This window comes from Sinohyriopsis cumingii, chromosome 1 (genome assembly GCF_028554795.1).
Source record: "Sinohyriopsis cumingii isolate HCF-2022 chromosome 1, ASM2855479v2, whole genome shotgun sequence".
Taxonomy (NCBI): Eukaryota; Metazoa; Mollusca; class Bivalvia; order Unionida; family Unionidae; genus Sinohyriopsis; species Sinohyriopsis cumingii.
In genome coordinates, this window is record NC_142961.1 from 186,196,604 (window position 1) to 186,218,605 (window position 22,002).

Here is a 22,002-nt window from a genome sequence, read left to right on the forward strand (position 1 = left end):
TTTCTAAACAACTTGTTCTGTGTTTCTCTGAAAGCATTCATCTTGTCCGCTCGGTCTTGGTAGTCACAATGAACTATCGATCTTGACCATAGCCAATTTTTATACTAGTCGCAATGCAGTCTCCAGCTTGTACATCTTTCCTTTTTTATGTTTTTTATGTCTTATTCTGGAAGGTACCGTCTCTAAGGTACCGTCAACTTTGTACCGTAGTGTGATGGGTGGAAAGGCCATAGAAAGGTAAGGGCAGTGCGGAGACCATCGAGTATGTTCCAGAATAGCTGAATCTTTATAGATACATAGATCCATTCGTAACTTCAGTCCGCAAGCGAAACACTGTACCTCGTATCCCAATCCTGACTCAGATCCCAAGTAGACAAATCCTGTTCTAGCTAAAACATGCGAACAAGGTAATCCTTCCTTATCCGTAGGCCATTTCTGAAACGTGTCCAATCGACGGGCACAATCACAATAGTCAGGTAAGAAGACTGGAAAATGGTAGGGTTTGAACTTGGAGTTCTCATCGGGTTTCTCACTCGATTCTTGCTGTGGCGAAGTTATCCTTCTAGCGTGTGACTATCCTCTTATAACCAATGTTTTATACCAATGTGCCCATACGGTAAGGTGAAATGATTGGGAAGTCGCACTCGCTTCTGGTACACGATTTGATAGACTTTTTCCAAGGGCCGACTGACGATGTGGTGAGTGGGTAAACGTACAATCTTGTTCGGTTGATAGGTGGTCACTTTAAAGTTTCCATCCTCTCCCGATTGCAAGGCTTCTTTCAATACCACAAAGTTGACCACTCGACTGGTATGATAATTCAGAGTCAGTCCTTTCACTTTGCACGTCGTGTGCACTTCTCCTTGTTTGTCCCGGTATTCGTAGCCGTAATTTTTGGGGCCGCCACTGACGAAACTTAGAATCTTGTCGTCGGGATGCTCGTCTGTCCAGGCTCCTAAACAGTCTCCTTCGATGTCAGAGTGCTGTTGAATCGGGTGATGGATGTAAATGCAACTGTCCGTGTCAAAGTACAGGACGCGTTCTCCTAACAGTTCTAACGCTTCGTACAATTTTAAGCGAGCATGAGTTGTCACGTAAGCCGCAATGATGACATTTCCAAAAGGGTCGTCTTGTACAAAGTCCAGATCTTCTTCGTAATTGACCAAGATCAAATCCTCTCGAACGACGTCCACGTGTTTCATGTATTTGGTTTTGTCGTGAATCATCTGGAAGTAGCGGGAAGGTTCTGTCAAATATTCCGTCTTGGGTAAACACGGTCGTTGTGCCATTTTACCCCACAAGCAATTTAACATCACTTTGGCAAACGATCGCCTGCCTTCGTTTTTCTCGATGTGGTCTAAAGAGATGCCTTCTTGTTCATAGTATTTCTCTTTGAATTGTATTTGGTCTTCGGGAGTGTGACACCAGGAAGGATAGCCGCTGGCTTCTTGCTTCAGTTTCAAAAAGGCATCCACGTAGTCAGCGAAAATGCCTTTCTGACTGGGGTCACCGTTGTGGTATTGTTGTGTCTTGGGAAAGTGGCAAATTTCGTACACTTCTAACAGTTGGTATCCCATGTCCAGAGCTTTGAACAATTCTACGCTGACCCAGGTTCCCGTCAAGACACGTTCTTCCTGGGTGTGATGGCAAGGCTGGTCTTGGTTGCACGTTTCGGCACAAGTACGGCACAATGGAAACATCAGTTTGCCTTGACAATGGTGAGGTAAGACGGGATGGTATAGGTTCGTGGGAGGCAATACTTTACACTTGATCAAGCCTTCGTATTGTCGAATGTTTTTCAGGTCGATGTGTTCCGTCAGCAATTGCGGGTGCCCTACAGGAAAGCGACAATATTTACACACGTAGGGATACAGCGAACACTCGTCCAAGTATTTGATTTCTTTTCCTTTCTCTTCGTCGGCTTGGTACAGCAAACAGGTGGCATTGGTCCTTCCTCCGTACAAACTATCCCTCGGGTTCAGCGGGTCCATGAACTGGTAACTTTCCACGAGGCGTTTAAACTCTGGATCGGTTTTCATACGGTGATCGTACTCGTGTTCCCACATTTCCACCACTTGGTATCCTTCCTGTTCCATCTTTAGGCGCCGCTGACAAGTGTCCTGGTACAAGTCTTCCATGGTTCGTTGTAAAAACTGATTTTTTGTGCTACGGTCAGGGTAACAGACGGGACATCCGTGAAATAAGCAACCGTTAAACTCGTACACGATCTTGGGGTTTTCTAAGTCCCAGCCATCGACCGAATACGTTCCGATGGTCTTTTCGCCCCCTCCGTTGCGGGCATGCTGAATCCACTTGTCTTCCTTGTCGCAGAAGCAATGTAACCAACGTAGGGCTTTGACCGAGTATTGACGTTTGACAAAGTGGGTCGTTTGAGGGCTGATGACAGCCACGGTGTTTTCAGGCATGAATCGTTGTCGATACACTAAGGAACACGCTTTGGCAATGGTGCAAGCTTCTTCCAAAGGATCCACCCCTCCGTGTTCCATGAACAGTTCTCGAAATTTTCCACAGCAACGCCGTAAAATGTCCACGTCGGAACGACAATACTTTAGCATTTCTTCCTGAAAGTCGAAAGGGTCCGAGGCGTGAGCCTGGTACCAAGCGTAGAAAGCTTCTCGTTGTTCGGTACGCATGTTGTCGGGGTCGTAATAGTGAGCCTCAGGTAAATGGGGTAGAACGGTGTGTTGATTCGCTTCCGTATTGAAAAAGTGTGGAAAGTACCCTTTAGCCATTTTTGTCATTCCAGACGTTTTAGGCATTCGACTCAAAGGCATGGCCAAATAGCTCATCAAATCTTTAAACTGCACTTGTCCCACTTGCATGAAAATGATTTTGGCTCCGTTCAGAGTCACTTTAGGACGTTCGGTGCCTTGTTCCGTATAGTACCTCAAAAGAAACTGTCCATCGTATCCGGAGAAATTGTGAGCCATCACCGTGGCATGACGATGACAATCTCCGTAACGTAAGATGTCCTCTTGGCTCCACGTCTTGTCTATGGGGTCTAAGACCCATTGGGCAAAATCGGCTAACGTGTTCGGTCCCCGAAAGATTTTTTCACGCCCTCCAGGAATCTTGCTGCAGTGAGGGCAATGACTGAAGATAGGTTCTTGAATGCACTTCTCGCACGCTCGATGAGCCACGCAGAAATTAGGAATGTGAATGCTGGTCTCTTGCATGCATTCGAAATCGAAAAAGATGAAATTGCCTTTCTTCTTGTGACCGTCCTCTTTCTCTGGTGGGGGTTGGTATTTTTGCACGTAGCATTGGTGTTCCAAGTCCACGATGTGGTGACAAATGTGACATTTTTTCTTTCCTCGACATACGTGTGCCTTGGCAGTATTGGTACATATGACTTGTCCACAGGTAGGGCACAATCTCAGGAGTTGACAAGCACATTTCTTCTGTGAAAGTAGTAAATGGGGATACCCTAGCGACAATGGGAATTAGCATTACAAACACCCCTGGGACAATCTGGCGACAAGGGAAAATTAACATGGAGAAAAATCGTGGGACAATCTGGCGACAAGGGAAATTAACATGGGAATAAATCGTGGGTCACTCTACCGACAAGGGGAATTTAACATGGAACTATAGTGTGGGTCTGTCTAGCGACAAGGGGAAATTAACATGGGAATAGAGTTTGGGTTTGTCTAGGGACAAGGGGAATTGAATATGGGATTTTTTTTAAATTTAAATTTAAATTTAAATTTAAAAAAGGGGTAGGCAATTGAATAAAGTCATTCTCTTTTCGAGAAATATGGCTGGCCCTGAAAAGGGCCTTTGGATTTATGTTAATATTAATATTAACATAGATGGCATCTGTCACATCTTCTTCTTCTTCTTCTTAAACTCCTTCTAACTGCCGGTCCATACACAAGTACCCTCTTGAGACATCCTTGTCTTTCTATGTAAACTCTCCCCATCCATTGACTAGTATCTGTCCTATCAACAACAGTCCACTTGGACCTGACATACATGAGCATGTCCGTCCTAAACATCATGTAAGACACAAGGGTGGATGACTCAACTGTGGTCCACATCTTGAAGCGACGAGAATAGGTGAATCAATGCAGTGAATTGCGCTTATTTATAGGTACAGGAAGGATTGAAAAGGAATTAATTCATTCACCAATCCGAACACGCGTTACAAAATTCAGTCAGCTCGCATCCAATCCGAAGAGAGCAGTCTGTGACGTCACGTGGTCTATATAGATTCGTTAGCGCTTGTGTGCAGTCAATCTATGCGACAGTGATTCAACATGACGGAAACTCAGAAAACGATCCATTGGGGTGCACCAGCAGGGGAGACTGCCCAAGGGAACCCGGACTTACTTTCAGAAGAGGTACATTGGGATTTTGTGGATTTTCTTACCTCGCAAGAATTTGTTCCGGAACCTTCGTTACCTTCTTCATTACCGCAAGTGAAGAATTTTAGACAGAGACAGAAAGAAGAATTGGAGAAATTTATGCAACGACAAAAGGAAGCGGAACAAGCTTTTCTCCTACAGCAACAGCAAAAGCAACAAGAAGAGGTAAGAAAAAAACAACAGCAACAACAGCAAGAAGAAGTAGCAGCAAAGAAACAAGAGGGTGAAAATCAAACGGCTACGGTACTGTTGGACATTTTAGAAGAAGTCTGAAACAAATGTATCAGACTTCTTTATCACAACCGAAGAGAATACGACCTTCCCGAGCTAAACACGCCAACCCTATGACTAAGCCTTTCGTACCACCCTTAGTGATTTCAACCCAATTATCAGAAGTAGGCCTTGGCCGTGGCAAAGGCTTAAGGCAGTTAAAGTTGATTAGTTAAACTCACCCCTACACCAAAATAAAAAGGCCCTTTTCAGGGCCACCCACATTTCTCGAAAAGAAATACAATTTCAATTTGCCAATAACTCAAAAATAAACCCCACCCATTTTACCCTTATAGTACGTGTCTGTGTATGAGTGCGTGAGTGTAGCTTCTTATTTTAAAATCAAAACTCAAAGACACTTACCTTATATCATTCATGTATTCTTTTATCCATTTTTTACAATCCAATTTACAGCACAACACTTTAATTAAAAGTTCATTGACTTCTTCTTTCTCCTTGTTTAGTCTCTCTGTTTTTTGAATTTCTTCACCGTTTTTTCTTCATTTTCTTCCCTTCTTCTTTTCTTCTCCTGTTTCTTTGCTTCTTTTAAATAGAATTGTCTTCTTTCTTCCTCTGAAGAAGCCCTCTCTTCTTTCGAAGAATCCCTCTCTTCTTTCGAAGAATCCCTCTCTTCTTCTGAAGAATCCTTCTTTTCTTCTGACTCCTCTTGTTTCTTTATTGGGCAATCTGGAGACCAATGTCCTTTTTCTTTACAATAATAACAGGTATCTTGACTTTTGTCTTTTTTAGCCCCTGTTTTTTTTTTCTTTTTTGACGGTCTGGACACTCTGAAGACCAACGCCCTTTCTTCTGACAGATATAGCAAGTATCCTGACTCTTATCTCGAAAGGAAGGAGAGTAGTCTGTCGGCTGGTCTGAAGAGAATTTTCTAATGACCAATCGCAAAGCTCTGACGAAACGTTCGATTTGGTTAGTCTCTTCCATCGTTCTCCTCGGTTTGAGAGTGAAATTTATAGTGAAAGGACAAGACACACCCTTTTTATATACGCTGGTTTGCCATGACTATAAATTAGTCTATGGTGTTTGAACTTGAGTCATTTGACGTTTTGTACTCAAGATGAAACGATCCTATTCATTCGAGAAGAAAGAAGAAGAAGAAAGTAAGAGGCAGAAACGTGATCTATCGCCTCGTACCAGGGCTGAAATCTTGGCACAAATTCATGCCAGTGATTTTGAAGAGGACATGAGTGAACCAGAATCCGAACCCTCTAAACCAAGTTCACCACCCTTAGTCAACCCTGAAAAGTACTATTCCATTCGAGAGACGGAAAAGCGCTCCTCTAGAAAATTTAGAACCACGGCTTACACCTACACGGTGAAGTTTAAAGATTTCAAGGCCGACGTACCCTTGGAGAAAGCAGAAGGGTTTATCACCGAGATGTGGGATTCTTTGCTCACCGCACTCAAGCGACAATGTCAACCCAAAGAAGACGATCGCTTGACACTATCCATAGATCACGACGGTTTGAAATCCCCTGTTTGGATCGAGTTTAGCAGACCCGCAGAACTAACCCCTTCCAAAATCATGGACAAGATTCAACACGTACAACAATCTAATGACCAGTTTGACATCACCGATGGTAAAGCCACACTGAAAATGGCCCACGTCTCTCTTCCTCAAGGGACAGGACGCAAAAAGATGTTATTGGTGGACAACCTTCGCAACACCAAAACAAGTCTCGTCCGAATTCACAACCCTCAAGACCAGATCTGTTTAGCCCGTGCCATCGTGGTGGGACGAACCTATGCCAACAAGAACGACACGGTAGAATGGAAAAGAACCTGGAAAACTATTCAACGATCCGATCGAGCCAAACAACGAAATGAAGCAGAACTCCTGTTACAACAAGCCGGACTGTCCAAAGACACACCCTGTGGCATTCCTGAGATGCAAAAATTGCAAGATGCCCTAGCTCCACGCTACACCTTGAAAGTGCACCCTCAAGAAATGCGTGGAACTCTGTTGTTTCGAGGCCAAGATTTTAAGGACGGAAAATACATTCATGTCTATTATCACGATGAACATTTCGATACCATTACCAGTATCACTGGATTCCTGGGATACGGTTATTATTGTGAGAAATGTGATTATGGTTATAACAATCGAGAGCAACACAAGTCTTGTGGATGGAAATGCCAGGATGTTTGGCCTCTCCACCCTGTCTGAGCGAAGAACCAGTGCCTTGTTCAACATGTCTGCGCACGTTTGTCAGCCCTACCTGTTACCAGCAACATTTGAAAACACAAGGTTCACAGAAGAAATGTGCTTGTCAACTCCTGAGATTGTGCCCTACGTGTGGACAAGGCATACGTACCAATAGTACCAAGGCACACGTATGTCGAGGAAAGAAAAAATGTCACATTTGTCACCACATCGTGGACTTGGAACACCAATGCTACGTGCAAAAATACCAACCCCCACCAGAGGAAGAGGACGGTCACAAGAAGAAAGGCAATTTCATCTTTTTCGATTTCGAATGCATGCAAGAGACCGGCATTCACATTCCTAATTTCTGCGTGGCTCATCGAGCGTGCGAGAAGTGCATTCAAGAACCTATCTTCAGTCATTGCCCTCACTGCAGCAAGATTCCTGGAGGACGTGAAAAAATCTTTCGAGGACCAAACACGTTAGCCGATTTTGCCCAATGGGTCTTAGACCCCATCGACAAAACGTGGAGCCAAGAGGACATCGAACGTTACGGAGATTGTCATCGTCATGCCACGGTGATGGCTCACAATTTCTCCGGATACGATGGACAGTTTCTTTTGAGGTACTATACGGAACAAGGCACCGAACGTCCTAAAGTCACAGTTTAAAGATTCGATGAGTTACTTGGCCATGCCTTTGAGTCGAATGCCTAAAACGTTTGGAATGACAGAAATGGCTAAAGGGTACTTTCCACACTTTTTCAATACGGAAGCCAATCAACATGCCGTTCTACCCCATTTACCTGAGGCTCACTATTACGACCCCGACAACATGCGTACCGAACAACGAGAAGCTTTCTACGCTTGATACCAGGCTCATGCCTCGGACCCCTTCGACTTTCAGGAAGAAATGTTAAAGTATTGTCGTTCCGACGTGGACATTTTACGACGTTGCTGTGGAAAATTTCGAGAACTGTTCATGGAACACGGAGGGGTCGATCCTTTGGAAGAAGCTTGCACCATTGCCAAAGCGTGTTCCTTAGTGTATCGACAACGATTCATGCCTGAAAACACCGTGGCTGTCATCAGTCCTCAAACGACCCACTATGTCAAGCGTCAATACTCGGTCAAAGCCCTACGTTGGTTACATTACTTGTGCGACAAGGAAGACAAATGGATTCAGCATGCCCGCAACGGAGGAGGCGAAAAGACCATCGGAACGTATTCGGTAGATGGCTGGGACTTAGAAAACCCCAAGATCGTGTACGAGTTTAACGGTTGCTTATTTCACGGATGTCCCATCTGTTACCCTGACCGTGACACTAAAAATCAGTTTTTGCAACGAACCATGGAAGACTTGTACCAGGACAGTTGTCAGCGACGCCTAAAGTTAGAACAGCAAGGATACCAAGTGGTGGAAATGTGGGAACACGAGTACGATCACCGTTTGAAAACCGATCCCGAGTTTAAACGCCTCGTGGAAAGTTACCAGTTCATGGACCCGCTGAACCCGAGGGATAGTTTGTACGGAGGAAGGACCAATGCCACCTGTTTGCTGTACCAAGCCGACGAAGAGAAAGGAGAAGAAATCAAATACTTGGACGTGTGTTCGCTGTATCCCTACGTGTGCAAATATTGTCGCTTTCCTGTAGGGCATCCGCAATTGTTCACGGAACACATCGACCTGAAAAACATTCGACAATACGAAGGCTTGATCAAGTGTAAAGTTTTGCCTCCCACGATCCTATACCATCCCGTCTTACCTCACCATTGTAAAGGCAAATTGATGTTTCCCTTGTGCCGTACTTGTGCCGAAACGTGCAACCAGGACCAACCTTGCCATCACAGCCAGGAAGAACGCGCCTTGACGGGAACCTGGGTCAGCGTGGAATTGTTCAAAGCTCTGGACATGGGATACCAACTGTTAGAAGTGTACGAAATTTGCCACTTTCCCAAGACACAACAGTACCACAAGGGTGACCCTACTCAGAAAGGCATTTTCGCCGACTACGTGGATGCCTTTTTGAAACTGAAACAAGAAGCCAGCGGCTATCCTTCCTGGTGTCACACAATTCAAAGAGAAATACTACGCACAAGAAGGCATCTCTTAAGACCACATCGAAAAAAAACGAAGGCAGGCGATCGTTTGCCAAAGTGATGTTAAATTGCTTGTGGGGTAAAATGGCACAACGACCGTGTTTACCCAAGACGGAATATTTGACAGAACCTTCCCGCTACTTCCAGATGATTCACGACAAAACCAAATACATGAAACACGTGGACGTCGTTCGAGAGGATTTGATCTTGGTCAATTACGAAGAAGATCTGGACTTTGTACAAGACGACCCTTTTGGAAATGTCATCATTGCGGCTTACGTGACAGCTCATGTTCGCTTAAAATTGCACGAAGCTTTAGAACTGTTAGAAGAACGCGTCCTGTACTTTGACACGGACAGTTGCATTTACATCCATCACCCGATTCAACAGCACCCTGGCATCGAAGGAGACCGTTTAGGAGCCTGGACAGACGAGCATCCCGACGACAAGATTCTAAGTTTCGTCAGTGGTGGTCCCAAAAATTACTGCTACGAATACCGGGACAAACAAGGAGAAGTGCACACGACGTGCAAAGTGAAAGGACTGACTCTGAATCATCGTACCAGTCGAGTGGTCAACTTTGGGGTATTGAAAGAAGCCTTGCAATCGGGAGAGGATGCAAACTTTAAAGTGACCACCTATCAACCGAACAAGATTGTACGTTTACCCACTCACCACATCGTCAGTCGACCCTTGGAAAAAGTCTATCAAATTGTATACCAGAAGCGAGTGCGACTTCCCAATCACTTCACCTTACCGTACGGTCACGTCGGTATTGGTCTGTATATAAAAAGGAACCCTAGGCAAGATCGATAGTTCATTGTTCATTGAAGTAACTTACCATGTCGTTGACGAAGAAGAAACCAGATTGGTTAGGAGTCAAATGTTGGACATCACCGAGACCAGGGTTTTGAGGCTTGGACACAAGAGGTGGCCCAGTATGCACGAGAGTTATTCAAGGAAAAAAGTTACTATTCAACCTGTGTTAGTGACGGTGCCAGAAGAACCCATCACCCAGGACGGGACTGTCGTGGACAGGCCTGAAAGACCCTTTCGGGAGGACACTTGTGTGACCTTACCCCTACTATAGAACTGGTTAGAACTTTACCCAAAACATGTTTTACAGACACTTGTGTTTATTCCACGTTTATGGTTATCATGTGCCTTTTATTCTTGTACTTAAGCCTTTGGCTTTTATGTATTTTTGTCTTTCGTATTCATGTTTGAAAAAAACATTCAATAAACGTGTTCTGAAAAAGTATATAAACTCTTGTCTTGTTTGTTTTCGTGTCACAAGTGACATTTCTCACACCATGGCTACCTCTGCTGTCTCTGCTCCCTCTTCCTCTACTGTCAAAGTCATCGACGAACACTTAGATCGTGCCAGTTGGGAGGCTTTGTATCTTCGCCATCCCTTTAACATGCTCATTGCTGAACCTAGCGGTTCAGGCAAAACCGAATTCGTCAAACGTTTGATCGAACATAAACATCATTTGATCGATCGACCCCCTCAACGAATCGTGTGGTGTTACAAAGAGTGGCAATCGGCGTACAGTCTCTTGCGAGAAAGTCAAGGCGATTCCATCGTGTTTGTGGAAGGCATTCCTAAAGAAGACGATGGCATCGTCTCTGACTCCCGTCTAACCCATTTGGTCATTTTCGACAACATGTTAGGAGAAGACGAAGAAGAAATTAAACTGTGGTTCACGCGCAAAGGGCATCACCGTAATGCCAGTGTCGTTTACATCACCCAAAATTTGTTTCAACAAAGTAAAGCCCATCGCACCATCAGTCTCAATGCGCATTACGTGGTCTTGTTTAAAAGCCCTCGAGATAAATCGCAAGTTCAAGTCTTAGCCAAACAGTTAGGAACGCCTTGGTTGACTCAGGCGTACGACGATGCCACTCAAACTCCACACGCCTATTTACTCGTCGATTTGAAACCTACGACTCCCGAGGATTTGCGATTTCGTACCCACTTGTTTCACCACTGGTGCCAAGACGGAGGGCCTGTCCTGTACACGTCTCCGTCCTCGACTTCATTTCACTCCCCATAAAAAAATCTATAAAAACCTCAGACCCTTTTTCGTCTGTCTCACTCTCAGTGCGAACATGACGTCCCTTCAGTCGCATCTTCCCGTCAAATTGATTCGTGCCTTGTATGGCATCAGTCGAGAAAAAGATCCACAAGCACGAGCTCGTGTCTTAGAAGCTAGTCTCAAAGAAGTCTTACGATGGTTCACGTTGACGGCACGTCAATTACTCCAAGGAATCATTCAGATTCCTCATCAAACCAAACGCTTTTTCGATCGAAACAAAGTCGCTTTGGTCCAACTGGCCGATCCCCGCATCGACACTCAAACCAAAAAATAAATCATTTTGAAACCTGGAGGGAGCGGTACTCTAGGAGGGGTCATCATTCGCTCACTCTTAAGATGGGATCCTAATGCCCCCAAAGTTATCCCCAAGACAAAAGTCCAATGAAGCCCCAAGAAGAAAAAGACCAGGTCCCCAAGGAAAACTTCTCCAGTGGCAGGACCCTCCTCTGACCAGACACCACCACCACCCCGGAAAAAGAAAAGAAGCCCCCAGAAAAAGAAAAGTCCACAGAAAACTAGTCGCAAGAGAGGCACTTCGGCCAGGACGCAACCTTACACTCGCAAACCACGACCTGCCACGGCGGTGACTGCGTCTCCGGCAGCTTCACGTTTGTCCACTTCTCCCTTAATGACACCCAGAACTGAAGAGTACTTGGAGACGTTGATCACACCAAGAACTTCTCCGTTGATGACCCCCAAAAGAACTTCCCCAGTGGCAGGACCTTCCAATTTAGTGGCAGTGGCTGCTGCTCACAAAGTACCTTCTCCCAAAATCAAAGTTCAAGAAAGATCGGGCATGTTACAAAGTTTGCTGGATTTGTCCAAGCAAGAACTGGCTCGATTTAGTCCGTTACGTACCCCTGCACGACGTGTCATGCCTGTCCTCAAACTGATACGACGTAAAGACAATCAGTGGCGACGCGTTCCAGTATAAAAAAGGCCTGTGACCAAGTCGGGTATCAGTGTTTTTTGGTGCTCCTGAAGACTCAAAGATGTCACCCTCCAGAAAACCCCAAGGAAAGAAAAGGAAAGGACTGCCAACACGTTTAGCCAAACATGGGGACATGTTATCTGTCCTGTCCAAAGCTTCTCCACCCCTACGAATAAAACTCATTCAAACAGCCTCCAAAGAGGTCATCGATACCGTGTGCGAATGTTGGTTGAACGTTTTGAAAGGCACGATCCCTTTGTCCAAACACCAGAAACAATGCTTAGGCAAACATCGTCACGTTCTTCGCCAAATGGTTCAAAAGAAAATTCCCATTCGTCAAAAAAAAGAAGATGTTAGTGCAACGTGGAGGTGTTTTACCTCTCTTGTTAGGCCCCACACTGAAAGGAGTCTTGGGAACCATGTTGGGAGGACTGGTGGGAGCAAGATAAAAAGGCCCTCGGAAGTCCCAAGATCTCAGAATCGACCCCTGACAACCCCATGGAAGGACGAAAACTAGCTTTAGTGCCTTACAAACGATGGATGGAATACCATCGGTGGCAAGAACAACGCACCCCGCATTTGCCTCCCAATCCCCATTTGAGCGAGATGTCCCAGTTACAACACGAATTGCAGTCCTTGATGGATCGCCAAGATTTGTCCGAAACAGAAAAATCGCAAAAGTACGGTCAACTCTTGCAACGACTGCAACTCTTTCACCAGAAAGCTTTAGACGAAACAGCTCTACCCACTCTGAAAGATTTTAAGACCTTGATGAAAAGTCCAGCACCATCACCAGTACCAGTACCAGTACCAGTACCACCAGTACCAGTGACCAAGACAGAAAAAGGAGAAGAAGAAGAGGAAGGGTTTCAGACTCCACCAGAAAAAGTACGCAAGTTAACAACACCACCTACCTCCAGAATTGGATGGATTAAAAAGATGATGGCCACCCCTTCTTCCTCACAAGAGAAAAAGAAAGTGAAGACAGAAGTGAAGACAGAAGTGAAACAAGAACCGATATCCCCCGCTCAGATATCCTCCTCCTCTTCGACACCTATTGCCGGCCGCACACGCAAAGCATTGCAATCCAAGAAACTACCCCAAGAGAAAAAGAGTAGCATCCTCCAAGAGTGGGTGTCTTATTAACACACCAACCAGCACAAAAAAAAAATGGAAAAAGTCTTAGCCAGCATTTACTACGATACCTCCCATCCTGCAGGTTACGCAGGAGTTCAAAAATTGTATCGTGCTGCCAAAACGCGACTGAAAAGTCTCCGTTTACCTCAAGTGCAACGATGGTTACAAGAACAAGCTACCTACACTTTACACAAACCCATTCGACGCAAGTTTGCCAGAAGTCGCACCCGAGTGGAAGGCATCGATCATCAATGGCAAGCCGATTTAGCCGATGTCCCTCATTTGGCCAGCTACAATCGTGGCTACAAATATTTGTTTTGTGTCATCGACGTCTTTTCCAAATTTGCCTGGGTCGTACCCTTGACTTCCAAATCGAGCAGCGAGTTAGTGCGAGCCCTGCAACGGGTGTTGAAACAAAGCGGTCGTCACCCTCTTCGATGGCAAACGGACAAAGGCACCGAATTTCTGAACCAAGCTTTCCAAAAAGAATTAAAGAAACGTGACATTCATTTTTTTACCACCGACAATCCCGAAACCAAAGCCAGCATCGTGGAACGTTTTCAACGCACTTTGAAAGAACGCATGTGGAAATATTTTACGCATCACCACACTCTGAAGTACATCGACATCTTACCGCACCTGGTGCAAGCGTACAACCAATCTTACCATCGAAGCATCGGACGTGCCCCGCAAGACGTGACTCCCGAGAACGAAGTGTTGGTGTTTGAGCGCCTGTTTGGTACGTCCCCGACGAGGGCTGTCCCCAAGAAAAGTGGAGAGTTGGCCGTAGGAGATTGGGTGCGCATTGGCAAAACCAAACGCACTTTCGACAAAGGTTACTTACCTAACTGGACGACCGAATTGTTTCGCGTCACTGGACGAGTGCATGGCCGTCATCCTGCCGTCTATAAATTGGAAGACATGAACGGAGAAGTGCTCAAAGGAACGTTTTATTTGCCCGAGTTACAACGTGTGACCAAAAAAGAAGACGACGTGTACGACATCGAAAGCATTCTTGAACGCAGAACCCGTAAAGTGGGCAAACGACGTGTCAAAGAAGTCAAAGTACGTTGGAAAGGATATCCACCCAGTTTTGATTCTTGGATCGACGCTTCGCAAGTCATCGACTATAAAAAGAAGTGACCATCATGCCCTTTCACACAGACGCAGCTAAGTCGACCACTCCTCCTTCACCTAGTTCTTCTGTGCAAGATTTACAAAAACAACCCTTGTGGGTGTGGTGTGGAGAACGTGTGCCTAAAACGCAAATCGTCTTTTTCTGCCAAATCTTCGTGGTGTATTGTGTCATCGGGGCAGCCATCGCCAATTTGAGTTTGCAACAAGGAGACAAACAATTGTGGACCATTTTACTGAGCAGTTGCATCGGTTACCTGCTTCCTAATCCCTCCCTGAAATTCACCTCGAACGGGAACCACGGGAACCTTGTGTCCAGTGCCAGTGCCAGTCACCACTTCAATCACAACCAGAACCCCATTTTAGACGGAGACACTCCTCTGACGTCCAGTAACCCCTCGGACAGCCACAGAACTCTGGAATTATGAGTCACCAAAACCAATTTTACTTAACCTTACCCAGTGACAGTTCCGTGGAGGTGTTTCCCAAGAACACGTTGTGCTGTTACACGGCCAAATTACCTCAAGCCATCCAGTTAGATCACGAAGCCCATTGGTAAGTGGCTTTAGTAGAAATGATTCACCCGACCCAAGTCCTCAATGTCCTTCCCAATCAAAATTTTTTTGATGTGGAAGTTCATGACGAGCAAATGCAACAGTGGATGGATAGCAATGTCAAATATGACAAGAAAACCCGTACACAAAAGTACACCACCTATCACTTGTTCATTCCCCCAGGCTATTATTTTAGTGGTCAACATTTGGTCAGCACCATAACCTCCAGGTTTAATGTCGTGTTTCTGAAAGCTTTGCAGCATGTCAACAAAAATGTCACCATGGAGTACCACAAAGCAGCTCGTCGCTTCTTGATGAAATTTGAACGGAGTAAAATCCTGTCCATTTTATTTTGTCCTGAATTGTTTGACATGTTGGGCGGAGATATGGACATGAGAAAGACCATGATCAAGAAAAACGAATTACCCATCGTTTACGACAACGAGTCTTTTAGCAAGTTATTTCGTGCCCCGGTAGAACTGAACCAAGGACTGAATTTGATGTTCGTGTATTCCGATATGGTGGAGAACAACATGGTGGTACACACCTCCGTACCATTACTGCGTGTCATTCCTTTCAAAGTGGATTCTGCCACGAACACTGACGAGGAAGGTGGAAACACTTACCACGTCCACCTCGAATTTGTCCATCCTCACTATTTGCCTGTCTGTAAGTCGTATTTGGACACGGTCAACATTGCTATAAAAGGAGATCTGGGACAAAATATTCCATTCACCAAAGGAAAAGTCACGGTGAAACTCCATTTTCGAAAACGGTTCTCTCACGACTCTTAAGTCATGTATCCAGTGTACCGAGGGGTTGCTCGACAGCGAGGACACGGCTTAGGAGATATGTTAAAATCGGCCTTTCGTTCGGTGGCCCCGGTGTTGAAACCGATGGTGACACGCGGATTGCACACCTTGAAAGATGCGGCACTGACGCAAGGCAAAGAATTTCTCCAAAATGTCATCATCGACAAACAAAACCCTAAGGAAGCCTTCATGAGGGCAGGCAAAAATGTCTTGCTGCAAACGGGCAAAGACATTTTAGGCCAACGAGAAACACCTATAAATGCCCTGCACGCTACCGAGTCAGGCATTCAGCAAGGACAAGGCAGAAAGAGACGACGAAGAAAACACCCTTTCACCAGACTTCAAGCGAGAAAGGCCAAGAAAAGAAGAACCGTTCGAGACTTAGACGTTTTCGATTACTGAGAAAAGAGACAAAAAAATGATGCACCGAGAATCTTGCGCTTGTTCCAAGACGGAACTGGATCTGTTTGCCATGCCCCCCACGATGATGACGATGCAAGAATCCCAGTGGGTGGAATTTCACCCCGTCTCCTCACTGACCGATTCCGCTCCCATCGAGTTTGAAATCAAAGGACAGCCCGAAGATTACATCGATCTGAATAGCAGTTACTTGTACCTGAAAGTCAAAATTCTAGATAAGACTGGAGGTGCTATAGACGATGAAGCAGTAGCTCCCGTCAACAATTTCATGCATTCCTTGTTCAGTGGAGTGGACTTGTATTTGAATAACAAACTGGTCAGTAGAGCATGGATACTTACCCTTATCGTGCCTACCTGGAAAATCTCTTGACGTACGGAATAGATGCCAAGAACACTCATCTCAATGCCTGTGTGGTATGGGAAGCTGACGAACCTACCAAGTTTGAAATATTGGAAACTGATGAAAAGAAAGACAACAATGATGGATTTGTAGAACGAAGAAAGAGAATCACGGGAGCCGACACAAGTTTAGAACTGATGGATCGTTTGCATTTGGACATGTGGTTGCAAGAAAAGTATTTGCTGAACGGGGTGGATGTCCGCCTGAGACTGAATCGTAGCAGTGCCGCTTTCCATTTGATGGCTGATAGTGACGGTTACAAAACCAAAATCCTAGAAGCCAGACTCTACGTACGCCGTGTGGAAGTGTTACCTAAAGTGGGAAACGACATCAGTCAGACGTTGAGCAGAACGACCGCCAGGTATCCCATACGACGCGTGGAAGTGAAAACCTTCACCATTCCCAAGGGACAGCGATCCATGATCGAAGATCATCTGTTCCAAGGACAGTTACCCAAACGTTTGATCGTTGGTATCGTCGAGAATACAGCCTTCAACGGAGCTGCCGAAAAAAATCCTTTCTACTTTCAACACTTTGGCGTGCCCAAAATCGAAGTCAGTCGCGATGGCAAGACCTTGTGTACCCGACCTTTCGAACCTGACTTTAAAAAGAAGAATTACTTGAGATCGTACTTGTCCTTGTACGAAGCCACCGGACAGTTAGGAACCAATACCAGTCACGGTATTACGTACGAGGATTATGCAGGAGGCTACGCTTTGTGGGTTTTCGATTTCACTCCAGACCAAGGCAGCGACGAGGGACATTTCCACCCTATAAAATCCGGCCAGATTCGTGTGGAAATTCAGTTTATAGACCGAGACCCTGATGAAACGGTGAACGTCATCCTGTATGCAGAATTCGATAATACCATAGAAATCAACAGTTTGAGAGAAGTCATCCTAGATTACTAGAAACCATGGAAGACTGTTATCCCTCTTTACCTAGTGGAGAAACTTTTAGTGTTGCATTGTTGTTAAAAAATGTTAGAGTTGTTGTTTAGTGTTAAGTGATTTTTGAATAAAAAATGTTGTGTTTTGAAAAAATTGTTTGATGTTATATTGTTGGATTATTGTTAAAAATGTTAGAGTTGTTGTTTAGTGTTAAGTGATTTTTGAATAAAAAATGTTGTGTTTTGAAAAAAATGCCTTTGTCTTTTGTTTAGCTATAAGAATGTTGGATTGATGCTCTTTCATTTCTTACTATCCCTCTCATGACACTCACTAAACGTTGCGACTCAAAAACCGTGTGGGGGATGTTTTCCTTCACGTCCGCGCTTTGACTTTAAGAACCGGGTTGTTTCCAGTCTAACCATCCATTGTCGACTCATCCTCCTAAGAAGATGTGCTCCAAACTAGCTAAACTCGACGAAGCCTACGTGAATTTGCATAGGGTCAGACACAGTCTGATACCGAAGCCAGAAGAAATAGAGAATGTGAGAATGTTAAAAATCACTGAAGACCTGATAGAAGAGCTCTTCAGAGAAGAAATGAACAGGGAAAAAGAAGAATGGACAGAGAAGTACAGACTTCAGAGACAGCAGCAACAACAACAACAAGAGCAGGAGCAGCAACCTGAAGCTGACAGAGGCTTTGTCGATTGTCGTATCGACACCAAAGAGTTCTTCTTCTCTTTCCGAAGAAGCAGACCTATCGCCAGAAAGTCTATCCTCAGAGGACATCGCATTCTTAGAAACTAAAAAGAATGCCATAGCAAACAAAAAAGCAGCCCTTTTCAGGGCTACCCAATACTCTAGAAAAGAAATAACAATCGATTTGCCAATGTGTGTAGGTAGAGTAGTGTGAAAATAAACACTAACTCTTTATTGATATTGAGAGTGTATGTGTTTGTGTGTTTGTGTTTGTAAGTGGTTAAGTAAGTTGGTATGGATAGTAGATTAAAATGATGTCTTTTTTTTGGTGTTTGAGGTGTAAATTTGGGGTTAGATTGGATTGCTTTGCGTATGCGGATAGTCTATTGAAGTGATTTAAAAAAAATTTTAAAATAGTGATGGGTAGCATAAAAAGTTAGTGAGTGTTTCTTTTAGGTCCGCGCGTTGTTGTTTTTTGGTCATGATGTAGGTAAGATCAATTTTATGTTTTTAGGGGATGTTTTCCTTCACGTCCGCGCTTTCACTATAAATTGAAACTCGTTCGGCAGTCCAGCTACCCTTGTTGATTGATCAACACCAAAAATGAACACGAGACTGGAGAAACTGTTGGAACTTCATGTGCATCTGGAATATGCCAGGCGCATATTAAATGAACTGGCCGCGGAAGCCATTGTGGAGGAGGGAAGGATAAGAGAGGAGGAGGAAAGAAGAAACAAAGAAGAGGATGAGAGAAGATCTAAAGAAGAAGAGGAAAGAAGATACAAAGAGGAGGAGAGAAGATACAAAGAAGAGGAGGAGGAGGAAAAGGAGAGAAGAAGAAGAAATTTCAGAATCCCAGAGAGCGAAAATTGGGATTCTGAAGCGACATATCCTGCCTCTGCTCTTTCCCCCAAAAAGGTAAAAAGTAACTGGGGGACAAGATGTGTATGTGGCGCCAGGCCTGGAAGGTGCCACCATTAACCAGGTGTCCATGAAGTTAAAAAAAAACAGCCCTTTTCAGGGCTACCCAATACTCTAGAAAAGAAATAACGATCGATTTGCCAATGTGTGTAGGTAGAGTAGTGTGATTATAAACACTAACTCTTTTTTAAGATAGTGTGAGGGTATGTGTTTGTGTGTTGCTGCTTGTAAGAGCTAAGGTATGTTTGTGGGAATAGTAGATTATGGGTTTCTTTAATAGTAGATTATGGATTAGTTTATTGTTCTTAGCGTATGTGGAGAGTATAGTTTAGGTTTTGTAACCGCTCACGTACGATTGTGTGGATAGTAGATTATGGATTTGTTTATTGTTTCTTAGCGTATGTGTTTGTGTGTTTGTGTTTGTGTGTTTGTGTTTGTGTGTTTGTGTTTGTACCCGCTCACGTACGATTGTGTGAATAGTAGATTATGGATTTGTTTATTGTTCTTAGCGTATGTGAAGAGTCTGATCTAGGTAAGATCAATTTTACGTTTTAGGGGGATGTTTTCCTTCACGTACGCGCTTTAAGTATAAGAACCCACAGTATTCGTCGTTCAAACCATTCTGCAAAGAATAAAAAAAGAAGATGGCTTCTAACCAAATGGACAAAATACAAACATTACAAGACGTTTTAGACAACTTAGGAATGATGGAGCAGATGTTAATAAGACTCATTGAAGACCATTATTCCTATAGTCCCCATCGTGTAAAGATGGAAATTAATAACTTAAAAAAGGTAAAGGACAAGATTAGTGGTGTCATGAAAGAGATAAAGGAGGAGAAGGAGGATGAAGAGGAAAGAATAAGAATAAGCAAATGGAACGAAAAGATTGAAAAAGAAGAAGAAAATGAGAAGAGGAAGAAAGAAGAGGAGGAAGAGAAGAAGAAGAAAGAAGAGCAGGAGAAAAAGAAAGAGAAGAAGAGAAAGAGTGTTGGAGATAAAATAAGAACTTGGTGGAGAAAAAGAAGAAATTAGAAGCAGAAGAAGAAGAAAACCCAAAGGCGCTTTTCAGGGACAGCCATATTTCTCGAAAAGAGAATGACTTTATTCAATTGCCTACCCCTTTTTTAAATTTAAATTTAAATTTAAATTTAAAAAAAAAAATCCCATATTCAATTCCCCTTGTCCCTAGACAAACCCAAACTCTATTCCCATGTTAATTTCCCCTTGTCGCTAGACTGACCCACACTATAGTTCCATATTAAATTCCCCTTGTCACTAGAGTGACCCACGATTTATTCCCATGTTAATTTCCCTTGTCGCCAGATTGTCCCACGATTTTTCTCCATGTTAATTTTCCCTTGTCGCCACATTGTCCCAGGGGTGTTTGTAATGCTAATTCCCATTGTCGCTAGGGTATCCCCATTTACTACTTGTGAACCTTCTGTTTTCAAATGTTGTTGGTAACAGGTAGGGCTGACAAACGTGCGCAGACAAGTTGAACAAGGCACTGGTTCTTCGCTCAGACAGGGTGGAGAGGCCAAACATCCTGAGCATTTCACTCCACAATGCTTGTGTTGCTCTCGATTGTTATAACCATAATCACATTTCTCACAATAATAACCGTGTCCCAGGAATCCGGTGATGGTGGTAATGGTATCGAAATGGTCGTCGTGATAATAAACATGAATGTATTTTCCGTCCTTAAAATCTTGGCCTCGAAACAACAGAGGTCCGCGCATTTCTTTAGGGTGCACTTTCAAGGTGTAGCGTGGAGCTGGGACATCTTGCAATTTTTGCATCTCAGGAATGCCACAGGGTGTGTCTTTGGACAGGCCAGCTTGTTGCAACAGGAGTTCTGCTTCGTTTCGTTGTTTGGCTCGATAGGAACGTTGAATAGTGTTCCAGGTTCTTTTCCATTCTACCGTGTCGTTCTTGTTGGCATAGGTTCGTCCCACCACGATGGCACGGGCTAAACACATCTGGTCATGAGGGTTGTTAATTCGGACGAGACTCTTTTTGGTGTTGCGAAGGTCGTCCACCAATAACATCTTTTTGCGTCCAGTCCCTTGAGGAGGAGAGACGTGGGTCATGTCCAGTGTGGCTTTACCATCGGTGATGTCAAACTGATCATTAGATTGTTGTACGTGTTGAATCTTGTCCATGACTTTGGAAGCAGTCAATTCTGCAGGGGTGCTAAACTCGATCCAAACAGGGGATTTCAAACCGTCGTGTTGTATGGAAAGTCTCAAGCGATCGTCTTCTTTGGGTTGACATTGTCGCTTGAGTGAGGTTAGCAAAGAATCCCACACCCCAGTGATGAACATTTCTGCTTTCTCTAACGGCACTTCAGCCTTGAAATCTTTAAACTTCACCGTGTATTTGTAAGCCGTGGTTCTAAATTTTCTAGAGGAGCGCTTTTCCGTCTCTCGAATGGAATAGTACTTTTCAGGGTTGACTAAGGGTGGTGAACTTGGTTTAGAGGGTTCGGATTCTGGTTCACTCATGTCCTCTTCAAAATCACTGGCATGAATTTGTGCCAAGATTTCAGCCCTGGTACGAGGCGATAGATCACGTTTCTGTCTCTAATTTTCTTCTTCTTTCTTCTCGAATGAATAGGATCGTTTCATCTTGAGTGCAAAACGTCAAATGACTCAAGTTTAAACACCATAGACTAATTTATAGTCATGGCATACCAGCGTATGTCTTGTCCTTTCACTATTCATTTCACTCTCAAGCCGAGCACAACGATGGAAGAGACTAACCAAATCGAACGTTTCGTCAGAGCTTTGCGAGGGGTCATTAGAAAATTCTCTTCAGACCAGCCCACGGACTACTCTCCTTCCTTTCGAAATAAAAGTCAAGATACTTGCTATATCTGTCAGAAGAAAGGGCATTGGTCTTCAGAGTGTCCAGACCGTCAAAAAAGAACAAAAACAGGGGCTAAAAAAGACAAAAGTCAAGATACCTGTTATTATTGTAAAGAAAAAGGACATTGGTCTCCAGATTGCCCAAAAAAGAAACAAGGGTGGTACGGTAGGCTTAGTCACAGGGTTGACATGTTTAGCTCGGGAAGGTCGTAT